This window comes from Dermacentor albipictus, chromosome 9 (assembly GCF_038994185.2).
Source record: "Dermacentor albipictus isolate Rhodes 1998 colony chromosome 9, USDA_Dalb.pri_finalv2, whole genome shotgun sequence".
Taxonomy (NCBI): Eukaryota; Metazoa; Arthropoda; class Arachnida; order Ixodida; family Ixodidae; genus Dermacentor; species Dermacentor albipictus.
The window spans coordinates 129,523,373-129,546,146 of record NC_091829.1 but is presented as its reverse complement, the minus strand read 5'-3'; the positions used below and the strand labels follow the sequence as shown (position 1 = coordinate 129,546,146).

General features: G+C 48.2%; 1 protein-coding gene and 1 long non-coding RNA gene across 2 annotated transcripts in view; one reads left to right on the top strand and one right to left on the bottom strand.

The window, feature by feature from the left end:
* The window catches only part of LOC135918838 (uncharacterized), a 337,804-nt gene extending 315,814 nt beyond the window's left edge, over window positions 1-21,990 (top strand). Inside the window, exons 12-13 of the mRNA XM_065452520.2 lie at window positions 21,733-21,847; window positions 21,918-21,990. The gene's annotated coding sequence lies outside the window, so the exon portion shown is untranslated. The remainder of the gene's footprint in view (window positions 1-21,732; window positions 21,848-21,917) is intronic.
* LOC135918835 (uncharacterized) lies at window positions 4,002-5,872 on the bottom strand. The gene is made up of 2 exons (XR_010569797.2): window positions 4,765-5,872; window positions 4,002-4,644 (listed from the first exon to the last, which is right to left on the bottom strand). It is a non-coding gene; the product is annotated as an uncharacterized lncRNA (long non-coding RNA).
* Window positions 21,991-22,774: the final 784 nt, after the last annotated feature.

Genomic DNA, 22,774 nt, shown 5'->3' with positions numbered 1-22,774 from the left:
AGAAATTGTCTGGTGGCGCTTCCTCTATACTTCACGCTGTCGATGTTGGGCGCTACGTGTCCCGTTCATTTTCATATCGCTGTGGCTTATCCACGCAGTCTCCGGAGGAACCAGGCTAAGGAGCGATGAAGCACAGTTTTTGATGCAAAACGCTGGCCTTCGTTGCCACACTGAATAGAATGAGCTCCACAAAAAACAGGAATGGTATTGGTATTCTACTCACGGCAGGCAAGCTGAAGCGCCCACTGAAGAAATTGTCCGGTGGCGGTTCCTTTAAACTGGATGCTGTCAATGGTGTAGCCTACCGGCTACAAGGAGTCCCAGACATTCCCATATTGCAGCGGCTTATCCGCGCATGCTCCGTAGGAACCATTCACGGGAGACATGTAGCACGGTGTTTGATGCAAAATGCTTGCCTGTGCTGCCACGCCGAACAGTTGAAGCTGTACAAAAACCGAAATAGTTTCGGCATTCTGCTGACGGGAGGCCAGCTGAGGTGCCCACTGAAGAAATTGTCCGGTGGTGCTTCCTTTATACTTGACGCTTTCGACGTTTATCGTACTGAGCGCAACGAGCCCCAGTAATTCCCATATCACAGTAGCTTATCCACGCAGGCTCCGTAGGAACCAGGCACGGGAGCGATGAAGCATGGTCTTTGGTTCAAAACACTGGCCTTCTCAGACATGCCGAACAGAAGAAGCTTCAGAAAAAAAAAACAGAATTGGTTTCCGCATGCTTAACTGAACGCCAACTGCCATGCCCACTGAAGCAATTGTCTGGTGGTGGTTCTATTAAACTTGACGCTTTCGATGCTAATCGTACCGGGCTCAATGAGTCCCAGACATTCCTATATCGCAGTGGCTTTCCGCGCAGGTACCGTAGAAACCAGGCACGGGAGCGATGAAGCAGGGTGTTTGATGCAAACGCTGGCCTTCGCAGCCACGCCGAACAGAAGAAGCTGCAGAAAACGCAGAAATGGTTTCGGCATGCTGCTGACGTGATGCCAGCTGACGTGCTCGCAAAAGAAATTGTCTTCTGGCGCTTCGTTTATACTTCACGCTGTCGATGCTGATCGTACCGGGCGCACTAACTCCCAGACATTTCCATATCGCTGTGCCTTATCCTCGCAGGCTCCGTTGGGACCAGGTACGGGAGCGATGAAGCACGGTTTTTGATGCAAAACGCTGGCCTTCGTTGCCACACTGAAAAGAATGAGCTCCACAAAAAACAGGAATGGTATTGGTATGCTGCTCACGGGAGGCAAGCTCACGCGCCCACTGAAAAATTTGTCCGGTGGCGGTTCCCTTAAACTGGATGCTGTCGATGGTGCAGCCAACCGGACACAAGGACTCCCAGACATTCCCATATTGCTGCGACGTTTCCGCGCATGCTCCGTAGGAACCATTCATGGGAGCCATGTAGCATGGTGTTTGATGCAAAATGCTTGCCTGCGCTGTCACGCCGAACAGCTGAAGCTGTACAAAAACAGAGATAGTTTCGGCATTCTGCTGACGGGAGGCCAGCTGAGGCGCTCACTCAAGAAATTGTCCAGTGGTGGTTCCTTTATACTTGACGCTTTCGACGTTTATCGTACTAGGCGCAACGAATCCCAGTAATTCCCATATCTCAGTGGCTTATCCGAGGAATTTCCGTAGGAAACAGGCAAGGGAGCGATGGAGCACAGTCTTTGGTAGAAAACGCTGGCCTTCGCAGACATGCCGAACAGAAGAAGCTTCAGAGAAAACAGACTTCGTTTCCGCATGCTGTTGACTGGACGCCAGCTGACGCCCCCACTGGAGAACTTGTCCGGTAGCGGTTCCGTTATACTGGACGCTGTCGATATTGTAACCTACCGGCCGCAAGGAGTCCCGCGCATGCTACATACAAACAAGTTACGGGAGCCATGAAGAATGGTGTTTGATGCAAATCGCTGGCCTTCGCTGTCACACCAAAGAGCTGAAGCTCAAGAAAAAGCGAAAATGGTTTCCGCATGTTGCTGACTGGACGCCAACTGAGGTGCCAACAGAAGAAATTGTCTGGTGGCGCTTCCTTTATACTTGACGCTGTCGATGTTCACGCTACCGGGCGCAACGAGTCCAATTCATTTCCATATCCCTGTGGCTTATCCGCGCCGGCTCCGTAGGAACCAGGCGCGGGAGCGATGAATCACAGTGTTTGATGCACAATGTTTGATACTCGCCTTCGCTGCCACGCTGAACAGACGAAGCTGCACAAAAAACAGAAATGGCTTCCGCATGCTGCTGACGGGAGGCCAGCAGACGTGCCCCCAGAATAAATTGTCTGGTGGCGCTTCCTTTATACTTCGCGTTGTCGATGTTGATGGTATCGGACGCAACTAGTCCGTTTCGGCATGGCATGGTTTCAGCATGCCGCTGACGTGATGCCGCTGACGTGCCCACTTAATTGTCCGTCGGCGCTTCCTATGCACTTGACATTGTCGGGGCTGATCGTACCGGGGTTAACGTGTCCCAGTCATTCCCATATCGCAGTGGCATCTCCGCGCAGGCTCCGTAGGAACCAGGCACTGGATCGATGAAGCACGGTGTTTGATGCAAAACGCAAGCTTTCACTGCCACACCAAACAGAATAAGCTTCAGAATAAACAGAAATGCTATTGACATGCTACTCACGGGAGGCCAGCTGACGCGCCCACTGAAGAAATCGTCCGGTGGCGGTTCCTTGATACTGGACGCTGTCTATATTATACCCTACCGGCCGCAAGGAGTCCCAGTCATTCCCATATTGCAGGGGCTTATCCGTGCAGGATCGGTAGGAAACAGGCACGGGAGTGATGAAGCACAATTTGTGATGCAAAACACTGACCATCGCTCCCACGCTAAACAGCTGAAGCTTACAGAAAAAACAGAAATGGTTTCGGTATGCTGCTAACGGGAGGCAGCTGACTTGCCCACTGAAGAAATTGTCTGGTTGCGGTTCCTTTATACTTGACGCTGTCGTGTTTATTGTAGCTGCCGACAAGAGTCCCAGTCATTGACCTATCGCAGTGGCTTCTCCACGTAGGCACCGTAGGAAGAAGACCCGCAACCTTTGAATCACGGTGTTTGATGGAAAACGCTGGCCTGCACAGCCCCGACGAACAGAGAAGTTGCACAAAAAAAAGAAATGGTTTCCGCATGCTGCTGACGGGAGGCCAGCTGACGTGCCGCCTGTAGAAATCATACAGTGGCGGTTCCTTTGCACTCGGACACTGTCGATGTTGATTGTACCGGGCGCAAAGGGTCGCAGTCATTCCCATATCGCAGTGGCTTATCCACGCGGGCTCCGTAAGAACCAGACACGGGAACTCTGAAGCACTGTGTTTGATGCAAAACGCGGGCCTTCGCTGCACACCGAGTAGCTTAAGCTGCACAAAATGCAGAAATTGTATTGGCATGCTGCTCACGGGAGGCCAGCTGACGCGCCCACTGAAGATATTGTCCAGTAGCAGTTTCTTTATACTTGACGCTGTCGATGTTTATCACAACGGGCGCAACGAGTCCCAGTATTAAGCATATCGCAGTGGCTTATCGTCGCAGGATGCGTAAAAACCAGGCACAGGAGCGACGAAGCACGACCTTTGAAGAAAAACGCGGCGCTTCGCTGACACACGGAACAGAAGGGGCTTCAGAAAAAAACATAAATGATTTCCGCATGCTGCTGACGGGAGGCCAGCTGACGTGCCCACTGAAGAAATTGTCCGGTGACGGTTTCTTTATGCTTGACGCTGTCGATATTGATTTTACCGAGCGCAATGAGTCCCATTTATTCCCTTATCGCAGTGGCTTATCCGCGCAAACTACGTAAGAACCAGGTGCGGAAGCGATGAAGCGCGGTGTTTGATGTAAAACACTGACCTTCGCTGTTACTCCGAACAGAAGCTGCACAAAAAACACAAATTATTTCGGCATGCTGCTGACGGGAGGCCAGCTCACGTGCGTCCGGAAAAAAATTGTCCGGAGGCGGTTCCTTTATACTGAACGCTGTCGATGTTGATCGTACCGGTTGGAACGAGTCCCAGTTATTCCCATATTGCAAGGGCTTATCCGGTCAGGATCCGTAGGAACCTGGCACGGACGCCATGAAGCTCAGTGTTTGATGCAAAACACTGGTCTTCGCTGCCACGCCGAACAGAAGAAGCTGAACAAATAAAGAAATAATTTCGTCATGCTGCTGACGGGAGGCCAGCTGACGCGCGCACTGATAAAATCGTCCGGTTGCGGATCCTTTATACTTGACGCTGTCGATGTCATTCCCACATCGCAGCGGCTTATCCACGGTGGCTCCGCAGGAACCCGGCACAGGAGCGATGAACCACAGAGTTTGATGAAAAACGCTGGCGTTCGCGGCCGCACCGATCAGAAGAAGCTGCACAAAAAAAAATATTATTTTCGGCATGCTGCTGACTGGACGCCACCGTACGTGCCCACTGAAGAAAATGTCCGGTGGTGCTGCCCTTATACTTGAGGCTGTCGATGTGTATCGGACCGGGCACAACGAGTCCCAGTCATAACCATATGGCAGTGGCTTCTCCGCGCAGGCTCCGTAGGAACCAGGTACGGGAGCGATGAAGCACGGTTTGTGATACAAAACTCTGGCCTTCGCTGTCGCAGCGAACAGTAGATGCTGCACAAAAAAAAGGAATATTTTCGGCATGCGGCTGATGGGAGGCCAACGGACGCGCGCGCTGATAAAATTGTCTGGTTGCGTTTTCATTATGCTTGACGCTGTCGAAGTTCGTCTTACCAGGCGCAATGAGTCCCAGTCACTGCCATATCGCAGTGGCGTCTGCGCGCAGGCTCCGTAGGAACCAGGCACGGAAACGATGAAGCATGGTGTTTGATGCAAAATGCTGGCCATCGGTGCCACGCCGAAGAGCTGAAGCTTCAGAAAAAACAGAAATGGTTTTGGCATTCTGCTCACGCGAGGCAACTGACGTGCCTTCGAAGAAATTGTCCGGTGGCGGTTCTTTTATACTTGACGCTGTCGATGTTTATCGTACCGGGCGCAACGAGTCCCAGTCATTCTCATATCGCAGTGGCTTATCCGCGCATGCTCCGTAGGAACTAGGCACGGTGCGATGAAGAACGCTGATTCATGCGAAACGCAGGCCATTGCCGCCACGCCGAACAGCTGAAGCTGCAGAAGCAAGAAATTGTTTCGGCATGCTGCTGACCTGACGCCAGCTGACGTTCCCACTGAAGAAATTATCCGGTGAAGGTTTCTTAATGCTTGTCGCTGTCGATATTGATTGTACAGAGTGCAACGAGTCCCATTCATTCACATATCGCAGTGGCTTATCCGCACAGGCTCCGTAGGAACCAGGCGTGGAAGCGATGAAGCACGGTGTTTGATGCAAAACGCTGGCCTTCGCTGACATGCCGAACCGAAGAAGCAGCCGAAAAGACAGAATTGGTTTCCCCATGGTGCTGACTGGACGCCAACTGACCTGCCCAATGAAGAAATTGTCCGGTGGCGGTTCCTTTATACTTGATGCTGTCGATGTTGATCGGACCGGGCGCAACGAGTCCTAGTCATACCCATATATCAGTGGCTTCTCCGTGCAGGCTCCGTAGGAACCACGCACGGGAGCGATGAAGCACGATGTGTGATGCAAAACGGTGGCCTTCGCTGCCGCACCGAACAGAAGAAGCTGCGCAAAAAACAGCAACGTTATTGGCGTGCTGCTGACGAAAGGCCAGCAGACCTGCCCACTGATAAAATTGTGCGGTGGCGGTTCCTTTATAATTGACGCTATCGATCTTCATTGTACCGGGTGCAACGAGTCCCAGTGATTCCCATATCCCAATGGCTCATCCGCGCAGGCTGCGAAGGTTCCAGGCGCGGAAGCGATAAAGCATGGCGTTTTTTTTTTGCGCTAGAAGACGAGGACAAAGAAAATAGTGTACAGAACACACGAAGCGCTGCGTGTACTGCTTTGTGTATCCTGTACCCTCTTTGTCCTAGGACAGCGTGCACTAACATTTATTAACGAAAATAATAAGGAATTTAAGAACGCGTTCTTAAATGTTCCATAGACAACGCCTAGCCCGCAGAAGAACACGTTCCTAAATTTTTTGTTATTTTCGGTATTAAATGTTCTTGCAAGCCGCTCCTGGTCCTCTAGCAAAAGAACCATTACCATGCAGGACGCTACCTAAATTTGGGTTCTGTGCAACCTGCTTGTCACAAATGGGCCGTTGCTTTCACGCTTCTGCGACGCGCAGAAAAAATCTGCACAATACAGGAAGGCTGCGAAGCAGACGTACGGCGCAAACTGTCAGTCTACGGCTTTTTGTCCTTGAATGGTGTTGAGCGACACATGGCATGGCTACCATTTGCTCCCCGTGGTCAAGATCACGCAAGAACTGCATATATCCCGTCCATAAGTGAAGCGCTGAGCGCCTTGTTGTGCTTTCTTAGAAGGTTCAAGTGGCACACGTGCCAAAACAGAAACTGCGACAATATCTCTTTATTCTCAAGGACAAATTACCAAAACGGAAATGCCGATACGTAGCGTACGTTGTCGCAAGCCCGATTGCGACTACGTAGCGCAACCGGCAATTTTGAAAGGCGTCTTAAACAGCCCAACTATGACTTGAGGAATGGTCTTGTGAAATCTAATGCCACGGCCGCTCGATAAAAAAGGAATCGCAGTTCCGCCCGAAAGGTGAAGCAGTGACTGCGATAGCAAATTAGTAACTAGCTGTACGAAGTAAGGATAGTAGCTTTATCGGCCGTATAAACTGGTAAACATTCGCTTACTAACTGAATTAACGACGATAGAATCTGTAACTTGACTCAATGAAGACGTAGAAAGAAACAGACAGACGTGTCTGCTTCTTTTTATGTCCTTGTTCAGTCACGCTTACCCATTCTATCATGGATTTAAACCAACTAGTCTGTCAACGTGTTTTAACTAAATTAACCAGCACGGCGTCACGCGCGGACAGGTAAACATTAACACATCTCGCTCAATGACAGCGGAAACTGTCTGTGAAAACGGTGGAGTTAGGAATCACGGCAACAGTCGCGAGCCAATTTAGCTCCGTGCATATGTCGCCTCAACGCGAACGAAACGTCGAAAGCACAGTGCAAACGAAGCTACCGGCACTACGCGCACTCTGCGAACATCTCGGATCGTTTTGAAGATGAGGCCCGCGCGGGCGCACACGTTGGCCACGCCGCAGATTGCTTTCAAGACACACGAGCGCGGCCAACGCGTCCCTACAGCGTCCGCCAAAGGCATGTACAAGGCGTCCGCGATTCGTGTGGCCAACGCTGGAGTAAACGCCGCAATAGAGAGTTTTAGTTTAGGGGCCGCAAGCGGCTTGAGTAAACTAGGGGCGGCGATACTGCGCTTGCGCAGTACCGTGGCCCCTAGCTCTTGCGTACGCAAGCCGCTTGCGTCCCCTAAACTAAAGCTTTCTAATAGAGAGTTTTAGTATTGGGAACGCAAGGCGTTGGGGCCCCAAGCGCTTGGGTGCGTTTGTGTTTGCGTACGCAAGCAGAAACACGTTATAGGTTAGCGGCCCCAAACGCAAGCCGCAGTGAGGTCGCATGCGCTCGCAGCTCCATCAACGTCTGATCTTTGATGCATCATCGCTTTTTAAAACATGAAATCAAGCATATGAAGTAAAGCACATAAAACTATTCTTATTAAAAGCAGGTAATAGAGAGGTTTGGAGTGTCCAGTAATCGGGTAAAGGCAGGCTGCAGCGTTGGGGCGGAGCTATGAACTAGAGCGGCCTGCATGGTGTTGCCACCTGGTGGCGCAAAGCTCAAACAGAGAAAAACAGCTAATATAGCAGTAACCAAGTGTATTTTATATTGCTGCGGGTATAAATTTTTGCAGCAACAAAATTACGCCAGTGCCGAAAATTTACACCAGCAGCGAAGTAGAATAGACTTGGTTTCAGCAATATTAGCTGATTTTGTCAGTTTGAGCTTTACGCCGCCAGGTGGATGCACCATGCAAGACGCTCCCCTTTATGGCTCCGCCCCAACACCCCAACTGCGTTTATCCGCATACCGGACATGCTAAACCTCTCTAATATATATAAAAACGACGTCTGTCGACACTTGGTGAAAGATTGATTAGATTATCTACCCGCTAGCTACTCGTAAGTTCTACACCGCAAGAGTCACGTGGGTAACGAGACCACTTAGGGGCAGTGATGTTTTCGACTGGCCAACAACCCAAGGACGCAAGTAGACGTAGCGGTCTGCGCATGCGCAGTACCGTCGCCCCTAGTTCTTGCGTACGCAAGCTGCTTGCGTCCCCTACACTAGAGAGTTTTAGTATTGGGGACGCAAAGCGTTGGGGCCCCAAGCGCTTGGGTGCGTTTGCGTTTGCGTACGCAAGCAGAAACGTGTTATAGGTTAGCGGCCCCAAACGCAAACCGCAATGAGGTCGCACGCGCTCGAAGCACCACCAACGTCTGATCGTTGTTGCGTTATCATGTTATAAAATATGAAATGAAGCATGTGAAGTAAAGTACATTAAACTCTTTTTATTAGAAGCAGTTAATAGAGAGGTTTACAGCGTCCGGGAATCGGGTAAACGCAGGCTGGGGCGTTGGGGCGGAGCCATGAACTAGAGCGGCCTGCATGGTGCTGCCACCTGGTGGCGCAAAGCTCAAACAGACAAAAGCAGCTAATATTGCAGTAACCAAGTGTATTTTACTTTGCTGCGGGTACAAATTTTTGGCAGCAACACAGTTAAGCCAGTGCCGATACTTTACACCAGCAGCGAAGTAGAATAGACTTGGTTACAGCAATATTAGCTGCTTTTGTCGATTTGAGCTTTGCGCCGCCAGGTGGATGCACCAAGCAGGTCGCTCCCGTTTATGGCTCCGCCCCAACGCCCCAACTGCGTTTATCCGAATACACATAAAAACGACGTCTGCCGACACTTGGCGAAAGATTTATTAGATTATCTACCCGCTAGCTGCTCGTAAGTTCTCCTACACTGCAAGAGTCACGTGGGTAACGTGACAGCGATGTTTTCGGCCGCTCCAACAACCCAAGGACGCAAGTAGACGTAGCGGTCTGCGCATGCGCAGTAACGTCGCCCCTAGTTCTTGCGTACGCAAGCCGCTTGCGTCCCCAACACTAAAACTCCCTACTAAAACTCTCTAATATCACTACTCTGTATGTAGCGCTGGGCGAGGAAGACCAAGACAGCCTGGCAGCCGCTAGCAGTCGCCGGAGAAGAACGCCCCTCCTCCCTTGCCTAAAACCCCTCAATAGAGACCTTTAGCGTGTCCGGTATCCGGGCAAGCGCGGGCCGTGTTCCGGTTTAGCGGGGGCGTCAAGGTGAGCGGCCCGATCGGTGGCGCCAGCTGGTGGCGCAAACTCAACCACACAAACACAGAGCTAATTACTGTATTCTGCTTAGCTGCTGGCGTAAATTTTCGACAGTGGCATAATCGTGTTTACAATTACGCCGCTGCCAAAAATTTGCACGAGTGGCGAAGCAGGATATGGTGAGTTACGGCAGTTTTAGCTATGCGTTTGTCTGGTTGAGCTCTACACCACCAGGCGGCTTCACCGCTCACGTTTACTAGTGTTCCTGTATATGCTCCCGCAGGGAGCAGAGTTGGGCATACCTTTTCCGGCGCCGCTCGCACAGCTATTGGCCGAGCGCGAAAAATGACGTCAAACGATCCCCGCCGCTGCGAAGCCAACTTTACGGGCGCATCGCCGACTCATGCGAACTCGTCGTTTCCGTCAGTGCCATCGCCATTGCAATCAGCGGACCGTCGATCGTGCGTTGAGAGGAGCAGCTGCGGGTTTCAGGTACGGTATTCGACGATGTGAAGTCAAGGACCTTGGTGAAGCGATACGAAACACATCGTACTGGCACTTGTATTGTGCCAGTATGATGCAAAAAATGCGTTGTGAGATTACAGTCTGCACTGTGTGAATAATTACTCTGCAAGTTTGCCATCTTGATGTATTAGTGCAATAAAAATAACCTGTTGTTACTCTTAATAGCTTGTTGCCTTTCCATTTTCTTTGAATTCTGCCCCCAAGGTTCCAAGAACCAGCACACTTGGCCTGCTTCCAGCAGCCGTTCATGCATTCCCTTGTATGAAATAAATTTGATCTAGAATCTCTTGCATCTTGAATCTTTTTCTACTTGCAGATTTGCTGATAATATATAGCTGATTAGTCTGCGGTATGAATGAATCGTAAAAGTAAGCTTTGCTTAAAATGTGTGCATGTGAAAATTTGAAATGCGCCTAAAACTGTGTGCACCGCATGTATCGAAAACGTGGAGCTGTTGTGAACGATGGTTAGTGATAAATGACGCTCTATTAACGGTCACTGACATAACTGCAGGCACGATATCTCTTTTGGCGACGGTCATTAATCGGCTGGTTTCGGCAGCCAAAATGCGCTAAGTGTCCAGCTTACGTATGTGAAGTTTTAAACACTCTTTAAAGCATTTCTTGCTTTCTGACAATGATAAGACAACTTCATATGCATTGCGAAAATCATTGCACCGCCTTTTGTGGCAACGTACTGCGCGTTTGCGAGCGAACTTTGGAGCTGTTCGAGCCACGGGAGTATATTATTTTGAGGAATTGAAGGCGGTCCTACCCCCTATTAGTACGTTCATGTGTGTGTTTGTATATGCGTGTTTACATAGGTACATACAAAGTTTCGCTTGGTTGGAAGCCCACCCCCTCTGACTGCACGAATTACTCATTCGAGCGTAGCCTGTATTAAGAATTGCCCTTTGCTAAGCGCCTGCGAACAATTGGCGCTTGTAGCTCGCGACCACTAGAGAAAAAGGCGGAACACCGCGCGGCATTTGGCTCCAGCGCGCGCGAGGAGGGGCTTCGCTGCAGAGCTGGATCACGAAGGCGGACTTATGCGCAACTCTGCTCCCTGCGGGAGCATATACAGTGAAAGCTCGTTAATTCGAACTTCAATAATTCGAATTTATGGATAATTCGAACTGTACGATTTGGTCCGGCCAAGCTCCACAGAAGTCTATGAATTAAAAAGTCCGTTAATTCGAACGCCAGAAGGTTCCCTCACGGATAATTCGAACTACGCTCGCCTGGCACACGGCCTACTGCCTACACAAAAGACTGTATTGCCTCCGAAACGGAGAGAACGGCGAGAGAAGGCAAAATCGGAAAAAAATCTAACCGACGCGGGGTCAGCCAGAAGGCAGCAGCGGCTGCCGCCTCTCCGTTCTACGTAGCCTCCGAGACTTCTTGCCCGTTGCGAATCTCGGAGGTTTTGAAAATCTTGTACAGCTGCTAATGTTGTGCGGAGATGGCACGGCAATCGCCAAAACACAGTGAATCAAGCACGTCGCGGCTGCGTTTGCAATCAAGAACCAACGAATCAGGGCCTTCGCCACCTTTACATGTTCACCGTCTTTGTCTCGGCAGTCTTCATCGGTTGTGCACCTCTGTTTTCAGCTTAGGAGGTATCGGCCGTCGCGATTCATTGTGACGGTGTTAAGCTTCGGCTAACGTTCGTTTCGGTGGACATCGGTGGTGTGGCAAAGTCAGACCCAGAGCTTCGACTTGAAGATGGCGTGTGCCCACGGCACACGCCATCACTTTCTGACATGCCCTACTGCTTCCAAATCGCAGTGTACTGTTGCTCTCCTTCACTTTCGTTAGTTCGAACTTTCGTTAATTCGAACTGAAGCGGCTTCCCCTTGCGGTTCGAATTAACGAGCTTTTACTGTACAGGACTAACGTTTACGCCCCGACCATCCGGTAATCCGCCCAAACCGCTCCCGTTTACCGGAGTAGCGTACAAGCTAAACGTATCTATTCTCCCAAAGTAGCGCCCTTCGCTTCCCTCCTCCTCCGCTCGGCGCGGCCTCGATGGTGGCGCCGCCGGTGGTGGGCCTGCCCTAGCAGACGACGGCTAACACTCTACGGGAATAAATCCGCAGAAAAGTTCGTTCGAGCCCTGCGGAGCGGTTTTTTCAATCGAGACCTTTCTTCGTCAGTCGGTAACTGGCCTTTAGAATTTCGTGTTGGAATTGCGGAGGAAATAGAGTAAAGGACCATTATTCTAGGCGTATTTAAGGCGTAAAGCGTGCGACGTTGAGAGTTCGTGTTGCTGAAACACGACGCAAGCACGTGGTGTACTCAAACACGCGCGTAATTACCAAAGTTTCAGGTGTTGACAGCGTGAAAGTATGTGTACGTGGTTTCGTAGGCTAATTTACGCACCTGCAGGATACTTTTGTTCGGCCGGCGAGTGAGGGATTGCCGACCGCATACAGCCGTATGTGCGGTCAGCAATGCCTGGCAACAGGGCCATTTTTTTCGTTGCGGTATGCTTTGGTAATCGTGACGATATATTGTTTTCTTTTTTTACAAGTACTGCTCCAGGAGGACACATGTAATGACTAACGGAGGCCTCTGAAGGGCACGTGACATTACAATAATGCAGGTGTCGCGAGGAGTGTTCGCATACGAAATCGGCTGTCCGCGATCTTAAACCTCGTTGGCATGCAGAGGCTTCGGCGAGCCCCATCCAGCCCTGGTTCTAGCTTTGGTGTTCCGTTGACGCTTTGGTGCCCTGGAGGCGCCGTCAATAATACGAAATAATGATAAGGTGTTACAACTAGTAAATAAAATTTATTGAAGAAATACAATCGCGCCGAGGCGCCAACTTCTAAAGCAACGCTAGCGCGCCCGCGCGAGTATTATGAAACGCCAACGAGGAATTTACAGGCCCACGTACGACTCTATGATCAAAGTGCACGTTAAACATCCCCAGGCGAGCTAGACAAAATTATCCGGAGCCATCCACTACGACCTCCATCCTAGCTTTAGTCGCTTCGTAACGTTAAAAACGTAACTCACCACAAACGAAATCAATACATGCGGGCGTACATTCGAAGCTAAAAGACTGCATCGTAAGTCATATTGAGCCTTGCAAAAGCGTCGAGAATGTGCTAACTACTGGTGGAGCTCAAAACACACCCTGAATAAAGTCGCTTTTATGTCACAGGCCAGCTGCAGATGCGTACATTTCACCGCAAGACGAAACTACATGAAAAAAAGAGAGCATATTCCAAAAAAAAGAAAAGTCAGACAACGCACTAAAAACCACGCAGAGCATGAACACACACTTTTTCGAAGCGGAAGGCGTGAACTAGGCTCAAAATAAGAGGTTGTGAGTAGCCGTGCCCTTACTGCACTAAGCCGTGCGTTCTTTGCCACACTCTTAGAAAAATTTACACCCTTTGGGGGGTATCTTGTCCCCCAACGATAATCGTCATCCGTGTTGCCCGCGTTTCCTTTCTTTAACGCTGCGAGCCCGGTACTTCCCAGTCACGAACGGCATGCGCGTTATGAGTGTGACGCAGCATTCACGACAGGAAAGTAGCGAGCGCCGAGTTTTCAGGAAAGAGAACGCAAGCAAGGCAGAGGACGATTATTGTTGTGGGACAAATATACACCCCAAAGGGTGCAACCGTTTTAAGAGTGCACTTCCTCGATGTCAGCCCGCCCGATCCTGCGAATCCATACTTCTTTTTGCGTTGCGCCCGCCGGACGGCAAAGCAAAAAGCTTTTTGCCCTCGCTGTGTCTGTTGCGGCAACCGAAGGCGCAGCAGCATGGCATCGCAATTAAGTTCTCAGTCCTACACATTCTATTACGCTAACGCACTCCGTCAGTCCGCCTGCCGTACTTTCGTCGCGCAGGCTGAAAAGAAAAAATATACAAAAGCGCGGCGCCTGCTTCCACGTGACACAGATTGGCCAATGGGGGAGCGGAGGAGGCTGGGGTGACGGGAGGCGTGGAGGAGGACGCGCCAGGGTGAGCGGGGTGGCGGAAAGATCTAAGAATGGCGCTACTTTTGAAAAATTGAGGAGCTTTACCCATGCCTGACCTCCAGTGTCTCGCGTGCCACAGGAAAAAAAATTGGAGGACGCTTAAGCTTCGCCTTCAAGAGTGGGACGCGACAGCGTTCCCGTCGACCCGCCAAGGGGTATAAGACAATGCGCTACGGCACAGCGATCACTGACGATGCGCCCCGCATCGGACTTAGCGCCCACCTATCACGCGGTGAGCGTCGAGCAACGCAGCGTTCGCCGCGGCAACGAAACGTGCGCCTGAGCGAAAGAAACGAACCAAAGAACTCGGTGTCTCGGAGGGGCCAAACGTCGTCTCAGCCAAACGTCGTGATCGGCACGGGCAGAGAGATAGATAGTAATCTAAAGCGGGAGCACGGCGAAGCGTCGTCAGGGGAGAGGGAGTCCCGCGACGCGCCTGGCAGCGGTCCCAATGCGCGCGCGGCGCGCCTCCTGTCGGGGCAGCGCCGTACATTGAGAGGAGGGGGTCTTCTGTGTTTGCCGCAAGATGGCTCTGCGTGTGCGGAAAGCGCAGAAGAAATGCAGCGGAAACGCACTTCGCAACTCGTGTAATTGTGACTTCTGTACGTTACATGTTCATAATTACCGATATACACCGCAGTATAACTTTCCACGGCTCGTTTCGAAGGCAACACCGCATTCACTAGAGGCGCGTTTGCACCGCTTGGAAGCATCGAATTCGTGGCTGAGTGGTAGCGTCTCCGTCTCACACTCCGGAGACCTGGGTTCGATTCCCACCGGGCCAATCTTGGAAATTGCTTTTTATTTATGAAGCGCCTGCCGTGATTTATCGCTCACGGTCAACGCCGCCGACGCCGACGCCGACGACACCGGCTTTTCTGCGACACGAGCTCCTTAACGCTATCGCGTTAAAACATGCATTCGAGCAGCGTTCATCGCGCGCGCGCGCGGAAGATTGCCGCGTTCGCCGGCTCACCCTTACACGCTTTCACTCATAGCCATCCGCATGCAAAGTTTCATCCTAGACGCCTGGATCTTGTACGTTTCCGCCGCTTCCCTTCAAAGTCGCACCCGAACTTAGTTCGCGCTGGGCACGAGACGTCGCTTGTTTGAGACTGAACCTCTTCGGATGAGTGGAGATTATTATAATAATGCCTTTATTTGTGTCACATGTAGGGTACACGACACTGGAGGCCAGCAGTAAAAGCTGTCATAAATGACAGCTTGACAAAGCCGCAGGCCCCCATGCACATGACAGCGGTATAGTGGCATTCCTTACATCAGAAAAAAAAAACACGCAATACACAGTACAGTACACAATAGACCTTGATAAAAATAATTCCATTTTCCGGAAATAGAAACAAAAATGATCGTGGTATAAGGCAGAAATTAATGACAGAACAAATACCTTGAAGCAATTAAAAAAGAATAAGATCATACGAAGTAATAGCTTGCATAGGTAAGAAAAGCACAATTTACTGCAATTCGAAAATACAATTAGAAAATACGAGTCATAAATACATAAATAAGTCATAAATACAAGTCATAAATACGACATAAATACAATTCATTCATCAGGTAGAAATAATATCGACGCATATATAATAAAAGTGGGTAAAGAAAACATGGTCACTTAGAATAAGGGCAAAGGACATAATTAAAACATAAGTATGTTGAGCACAAGGATAACACATTTGTGTTGTTGTTGCTGTTGTGTTGTTAACTGTCACGACAGCAATGTAAACACGAAAGCGTTGATTCCACCTGAGAAATTCTGCCGATCCACAAGAAAATGGTACGAAAAAAGTAGACGACATACATGCACTACTGCGGTGCGCTGAGCGAAGTAAACAACTGGCAAACGAAGCGATCTCGTTCATTGATCACTCATGAGTATATGACGGTTTTTACGTGTACCCCACATGGATTTGATGATTAGTAGTTATATGATCCTTTTATTCAAATAAAAGCTTTCAGTTGTTCCATGCAGCGCTTGTCCGGTCTTTCTCGAGTTTCGTTTGTGTGTGCGCTGCCCAAGAATGGAAACCACTTCTGTTGCATGCGCCAGCAGTGGCCGGAGTTCACGCGTGCCGATATATTGAATACGTGCGTGATGCATTGAACATGAACGGAAATCATTCCTGCATCACCACTGCGCCGATAAATCGAATTACTGGACGATACACGCCCGCGTCTCGGTCGCGCTGACACTGCTGAAGCAGGAATAATTACTAATACTTTCAACTTCCGTCTCTTCAGCACTGTTAAAAAATGACCAAACTATTTACATTGCTGCCTCTACTATATATTGTAGGGGACGTACTAGTTAAATTTGCGTGCGCTTGTCGTATTCGGGCTATGCGGCGATATATTTTGTTTATTTCCGCACAGTGTCGATGGAAGTTCATTGTCACCAACAAAGGCAACACGAATTCGTAGGAAACATTTTGCGGGAAACTGCAAAATTGACTTTAGCTAACACGCATCGTATATGACGACGAGTTTTTCCGACGGCACATACGATGTCGTTTCCAATTTCTCGCTCAGCGTCACGTGGCTAAGCAGACGCTGCCCTTTCGCCGCATTGCAGCCATGAAAATATTCTTCAAGCGTACCAATCTTCCTAAATGCAAATAGAAGCGTGTACGTCGTCCTTCGAATAAAGGGTCCACGCACACACATGTAGGCACACACCGCGCGCGGTACGAAACGTGCCCAAACACGCGCAGTGAACGAGGCAATCAAGGCGGTGTGAACGAGGGATCGGAGAGCTGTACACCCGCTAGTTGAATTTTGCCCCGCGTGCGGTGCTCGGCGGTGCCCTTTATACCGAACCTCGCGGCGACGGCAACGGCAGAAATGCGCCTAGAGTGTCCATTTAATTGATATCGCAATAAAAAAGTGCAGTCTGCCATGTCGGGCGGGCTGCAATGGCAGTGAACGTGACTGCCGCATTCTCGGTAGCTTGTCTGTGCTGTACAGCTCTAGTTGTGGGGACGCGTCGGGCAACGGCATTCCAAGAGTGTTCCTGACGCATTTTCTGTGCTGATCCCAGACAAGCCGCCCCGGCTGGTGGCGCCGCGACCGAGTGCAGCCTTTTCGAGGCACGAGACAAGCCGCACCGGGTTTTCCTTTATTTTTTTATTCAGCAGCCGTGCCAGTGCTTTGGCTGAGCATGCCGCTTCGAAGGGACGCACAGTCGTTTGGAGGAAGGCACGTGTTCTTGCCAGAGAAAAAAGGGCAATCTCAATGCTTTTATCTCGAGTCACTCATGATCTCGAGTCACTCACTCTTCAAACAAGAGGGACGGCAATCTGCCGTTTCTGTATTGCTGCCTCCATTGCTGCCCACATTGCTGCTACATTGACTCACTGCACAGGTGTTGAAGGCTATTTAAATGAACACTCCAAACACATTTTCTTTTTTGTTTTTACCTGTGAATGAGGCCCCTCGTGTAGAAGCCAAAACGTCTTTTTGTTTATTAAATCTTCACTTTAGTTAGCGTAGTACCACGGATTTTTTCTACCCTTTCAATATTTGTCCCTACCGGACGTGTTTCTATCAGGGAACAGATTACGTGTTCAGGGAACAGATTTATAGAACCAGATCCTTTACATGCATAGATAGCGGTACAAAGTTGATAAAGAAAGAAGTGAAAAAATATGGAGATCTGTACAAAAATGCTAGACTGAAAAGCTTGTATATATCAAACCTGATTACTGATTTCATTTTCTGGCATTGACCCTCGATAGACACGGTAGGATAAGTATGCTTTTCTTATTTTTGCAAAACCTTCCATAAAGTTCCTCATAGTAAACTCATTTTTAAACTTGAAACAATAGGCATTTCTCATATACATGTTTAGATTTCTGCCTACTCGAATAATCGCCAACAATGCGTTGATGTAGCTAGTCAACACTTGCGCTGTCTTCCGGTCACGTCCTGTGTACCTAAGGGCAGCATGTTAGGCCCTTTGCTCTTTATATTTTATGATAATGATATTGTTGACGTTGTTCGCCCTGGTGTAGAGATAAGAGTGTTTGCTGGTGATTGTATTTCGTTTAAAAAAATTAGTTCCGCCAACTATTACAACAATCTCAACACTAGTCTGGACAACGTACATCAATGGTGTGTAAAATGGGGAATGACCCTCAACACGAGCAAATGTATCTGCCTTCCAGTAACTCGGCAAGAAAATCCGCTGTCATGTACCTACATATTAGGGTCTTCACCATTACAAGAAGTAAGTTGCTATAAACATCTCGGTGTAACACTCACTTCCAACCTGTCTTTGAATATTCATATTGATAATGTTTGTTCATCCACCTTCTTCAAGCTTTGTGTCCTTAAACATAAACTTGAAACTGCTCCCACTAATGTTAGGCTGTTCTGCTATACTGCTCTTGTACGACCAAGGCTTGTATATGCGTGCATTATATGGGATACTCATACTAAGCGCAACATAGATTGTCTTGAACGTATTCAAAAAAAGGCCATAAACTTTATTTTTAATAAATTTTCAGCATTATATTCACCTTCCAATTTAATGCAAGCAAGTTGCATTCCCCTATTACAGGCACGAAGGCAAAAATTTAGATTAGGATTTCTTTCCCAACTCTTGGAAAACAAACTAGCGCTAGATGCATCAACATATTTCTCACGCTTAACTAGCAGACTCACCCGACACCACAATGAAAACGCTCTAACCCCAAATTTTGCTCGCACAGACCTATTTGAGTTTTCTTATTTCCCGAAAACCATTAGTGAATGTCCTTATCAAAACAAGTGCACTGTGAAGTAACCTATCTGAGCCTGTATTATTGTTGCTTTTTTTTCGTAGCTGTTTCTGTTGTATTTCTTTTGTATTTGTATCGACCACCTTGCTTGGACAATGAGTCCACAGTATTGTATAAATAAAAAAGAAACCAAGCCGGCTAGGTCACCGCCCCGTTTGAAAGAGAATGCCAAAATGTCATCATCATCAGCTTAACACGGACAAAAGGTTCAAGAGAATGTTCCCGGGCTGACGTGTGCGAACGACATAGTACTGCTAGCGGACAGTGCGATAGATTTTCAGACACTTGCGAATATATGTGCCAATGCAGCGATGATCTATGCCTTAAGTTTAGCATAAAGAAACGGTGAATTCTTAATCTTTGTTGAAGAGATTGAGTAGTGGCGTAGTATCAATTCAAGAGAAGTCATACCGATAGTTAAGCGATAAGAATATCTGCGTGTATACATAAACGAAGGGAAGACCAACTGAAGCGTCCGCCAATATAATCTAAAAATGAAATGAAAGCCCAGTGCAGCTATAGTGAAACATACAGACCTTTTGGGAAACTGTAAACTTTCCAACGCTAGCATTTGCAAATGCAATCGTGTGCTCTAAATCAGAAATCTTCTCACTGTCAGAGTCCCTGAGAAATCTCAGGAACTCGCTTCGGCGGCCCACTGCAAAACTAGAAACGAGGCTATGGACGATGAGATGGGTTGCGCTTCTTTTGAAGCCATAAAACACATCGCGAGATTAATTTTGAGGAAAGACAAGGAACATGGCTGAAAATAAACAGCGGATAAAGTGCACAAATATCTATATCTCATCACCATGTGCATGGAATGGAGGAAGAGTTGAAGTAAGCTGTAAACCAACAACAGGGTAATTTAGTACGTAAATGGAAAACCAGGAAGTTTATCATGAAAGTGAGGGAAACACAGACTGTTACTTAGATGCAAAGGATGAAAAAAAGAAGACAATGGAGATTTACAAAAATGGCAAGATAGAAATCGGTAGTGAAAGCCTGTAGAATAAGCAAAGGGAAGTGCCTTGCTTTTTTTAGGCCCGAGGCAGCTGTATCAGGTCAAAAATATAGGGGAGCAAATGTGCGCCGCAGGATGAGGCCTTGGTGTGCCGGAAAAAAAAAACGCGCAAGTGACTTGGCACATGGTAATGGAATGCGAGAATATTACCCCTTTGAGACCTGTAGGGAGCCTTCATCTTTTACAAGCGTTGGAATTCAAAGAAAATTAACTGATTAGAGATCGAAGTAACTAAGAGTATTAGTAAGAGTAAGTAGTATTGGTGAAAAAATGCAAGGATGCGATTGATAGTACAGAAGTCATTGCGAGCGTGGGCAACGGTACAATATAGTGATGATAGAGGCTTTAAATACGAAACTTAAGATCGAGATCAGATAGGCTAATAGCTAGATGACGATAGATGTAGTACAATCTGAATATATCAAGCAGGCTTGGTTAGTATTTGCCCCCTCTGCATTCCAAAACGACGGCAACAAACATCATCATCAATCTGAAATGATATTTCTGCAGTAAAATTACCAGTTGGCGGTTTGTGCTCAAGTCGTCTAGTACTATAAAACACCAGCTGGCCTGCGCACGTGGTACAGTGCTTGGCCAAATAGACGCAAGGAAGAAATCGTAACGAATAGCTGCGCTATTATAAGGTGACCATTTAGAAAAGCAATTGTCTGGCCGACATAGCATCGGCCACGTGTCATTTGTATCTTACATGCAGATGTGTTATTGACAGTGCCAGAGAACATGCTGCAATAATTAAGACGCTTGATCACAGACCTGCATATGGCGAAGGGTGCTAGTGCAAACCATGTATTATGGCAGTGCCTTTAAAACAGCGCTATGGTCGAGGACGAGAAGTAGACAAGCGACACGACGTGCGCTCACCTTTAGTTTCTGTACTTTTCGTCCGCGTCCGTAGCGTTATTTCAGTGAGACTGTGAAGCTTAACCAACCAAAGCAAGCTGAAGAGGCTTGCTTTATTCCTACGGAATTGTGAAGTGCGTAGTGACACCGGTTCCGCAAAGCAAAACTTCTTTCAATAATGGTCAACAGGCCCCCTCGTCCATGTCAATATTGCCCTCGTTCCAACAATTTCACTAGATGGAAGAGTTTGTTTTTTGTTTTCTATTTTAAATGAAACTTCATTTGGTGGGTAGTTGTCAAATGCCGGACATGTTCTATTCATTTCCTCATTAGAAGACTACATAAAATTGCCTTAATTGCATCAATTGTTTTCTGTTTTGAATGCACTGCTTTATTTAAAAATCATATTTGTACTTCATTTGTAGTCCTAAAAATAAAATTATAGGGTTTACATGCCAAAACGACTTTCTGATTAAGAGGCATGCCATATTGGAGGACTCCGGAAATTTCGATCACCTACGGTTCTTGAATTAACGGTGACCTAAATCTAAGTACATGGGTGTTTTCGAATTTCTCCCCCATAGAAATGTGGCCGCCGTTGCAGGGATTCGATCCCACGACCTCGTGTTTGGAGGCCCAACACCATAGCCACTGAGCAACCTCGGCGGGTATTTGTGCTCTTGAATGGCTCCCGCATAAAACAAGGTTCTCAATTTTTTGTCCTTTCAATCTTTATGCTTGGTGGAGAAAAGCAATTCTAGAATGTTGAGAGTAATTGAATGATTTATTTACTTTAGCCCCATGGGGTCCTCCTAACGGACATGAGTAAAAAATGGTTGTGGCTTAGCTAAGGTTAAGCCCAGGATGTGAAGCATACTAGCCTTTATTTTAATTGTTGAACCACTGTTTAGCCTGGTGAACTGCTGTTGCTTCGCTATATTTGGTTCGGCTACACGAAGAAACAACTCATGCAGGCGAGCGCAGGAGCTGAGACCCGGCTATGTAGCTACGCGGCCGCAAGCGAGCGCACGAGTTGAGCCTCCGTTTTTGCAGCTGTTATGACGTCATATGGTAGCTACGCGGCCGCGCGCGGCGCAGCAAGGAAGAGCGTGGTTGTGCGGCTAGTATGCTTCGCATAAAAGAAGCACCAAAATCTCGATTGAAACAGAAATTCATAACACAAAATATCTTTCCCAATCACTAGGAATGCAGCGAAAAATGCCTGGCGGACCAGTGGAAGAACCAGTGCGACTGCTACCCCAAACTCTACTCTATGAAGCACGTTCTGAAAGGAAACCTATGCGAATACCTGGCCCACTGTGAGCGCATGTTGTGCCACTGGCACTGCGAGGCTTTTCTATGGTTTCATATGAGGCTTTTCTCTTTCAGTGAAGTGCAACGACTACATGAAGACGATGAACTGGCTACCTTACTGCCAGAACCAATGCACCAGACCGTGCAGGTGAGCTGCGCACGTCGAGCTCAAACGCCGCTTTACGACAGGCACCTCCGAAAGGCATGATGAGCGCGTGCACTCATGTGGCCTCGTTGGTGAGACTTTATGAAGCGAACGAGAGGATATCAATCAAGCTTTATTCCAACATTCGGGATGCTAAGGGCCCTGGTCAAAAACCTTCTACACGGGCTTTTCTAGGACCACGACCCAGTTCAAATGGCAGGGACAGGCAAATAGAACAACGTACGGATGCATTTCAGGTAAAAATATAAATAAGAAATTACGCATAATAAACGAAACAATAATCTCAGACATATTGTGAGTACAGATGCAAAGGAAGCCTAACTACAATGCATGTTGGTAGTGTCAAAGGCAGTCGATGAATACACAATATCTCTGCAAATGCAACATCAGCAGTTAGAGCAGAATATTAAAAAAATATACAAACGAGATGGACCGAATCACCCGGTACCAAACAAAAAAAAAGTACAACAGCCATAGAGGAAGCACACAAACCCTTGTTTGCGCCTGCCTGCTAAGTCTGTTTCCAATTGTGCGCTCGACCTTTCTTCGGCATGCCATCTGTCGTACGGGAAGTAGACGCAGTCAAAACCATTTACTAATAAATGAGTAGACCGATTGCTGCACTACATAAAAAACGCGAAGCTTTGTTAATAACACTATAGCCAATCGCTGGGACCCAACACGATCTTTATAAAGCCACGTTTTTAGTAAACGAATAAATAGTTTTTGTATATTGTGAATGGTATGGTGGCACGCTCGGGGGTTA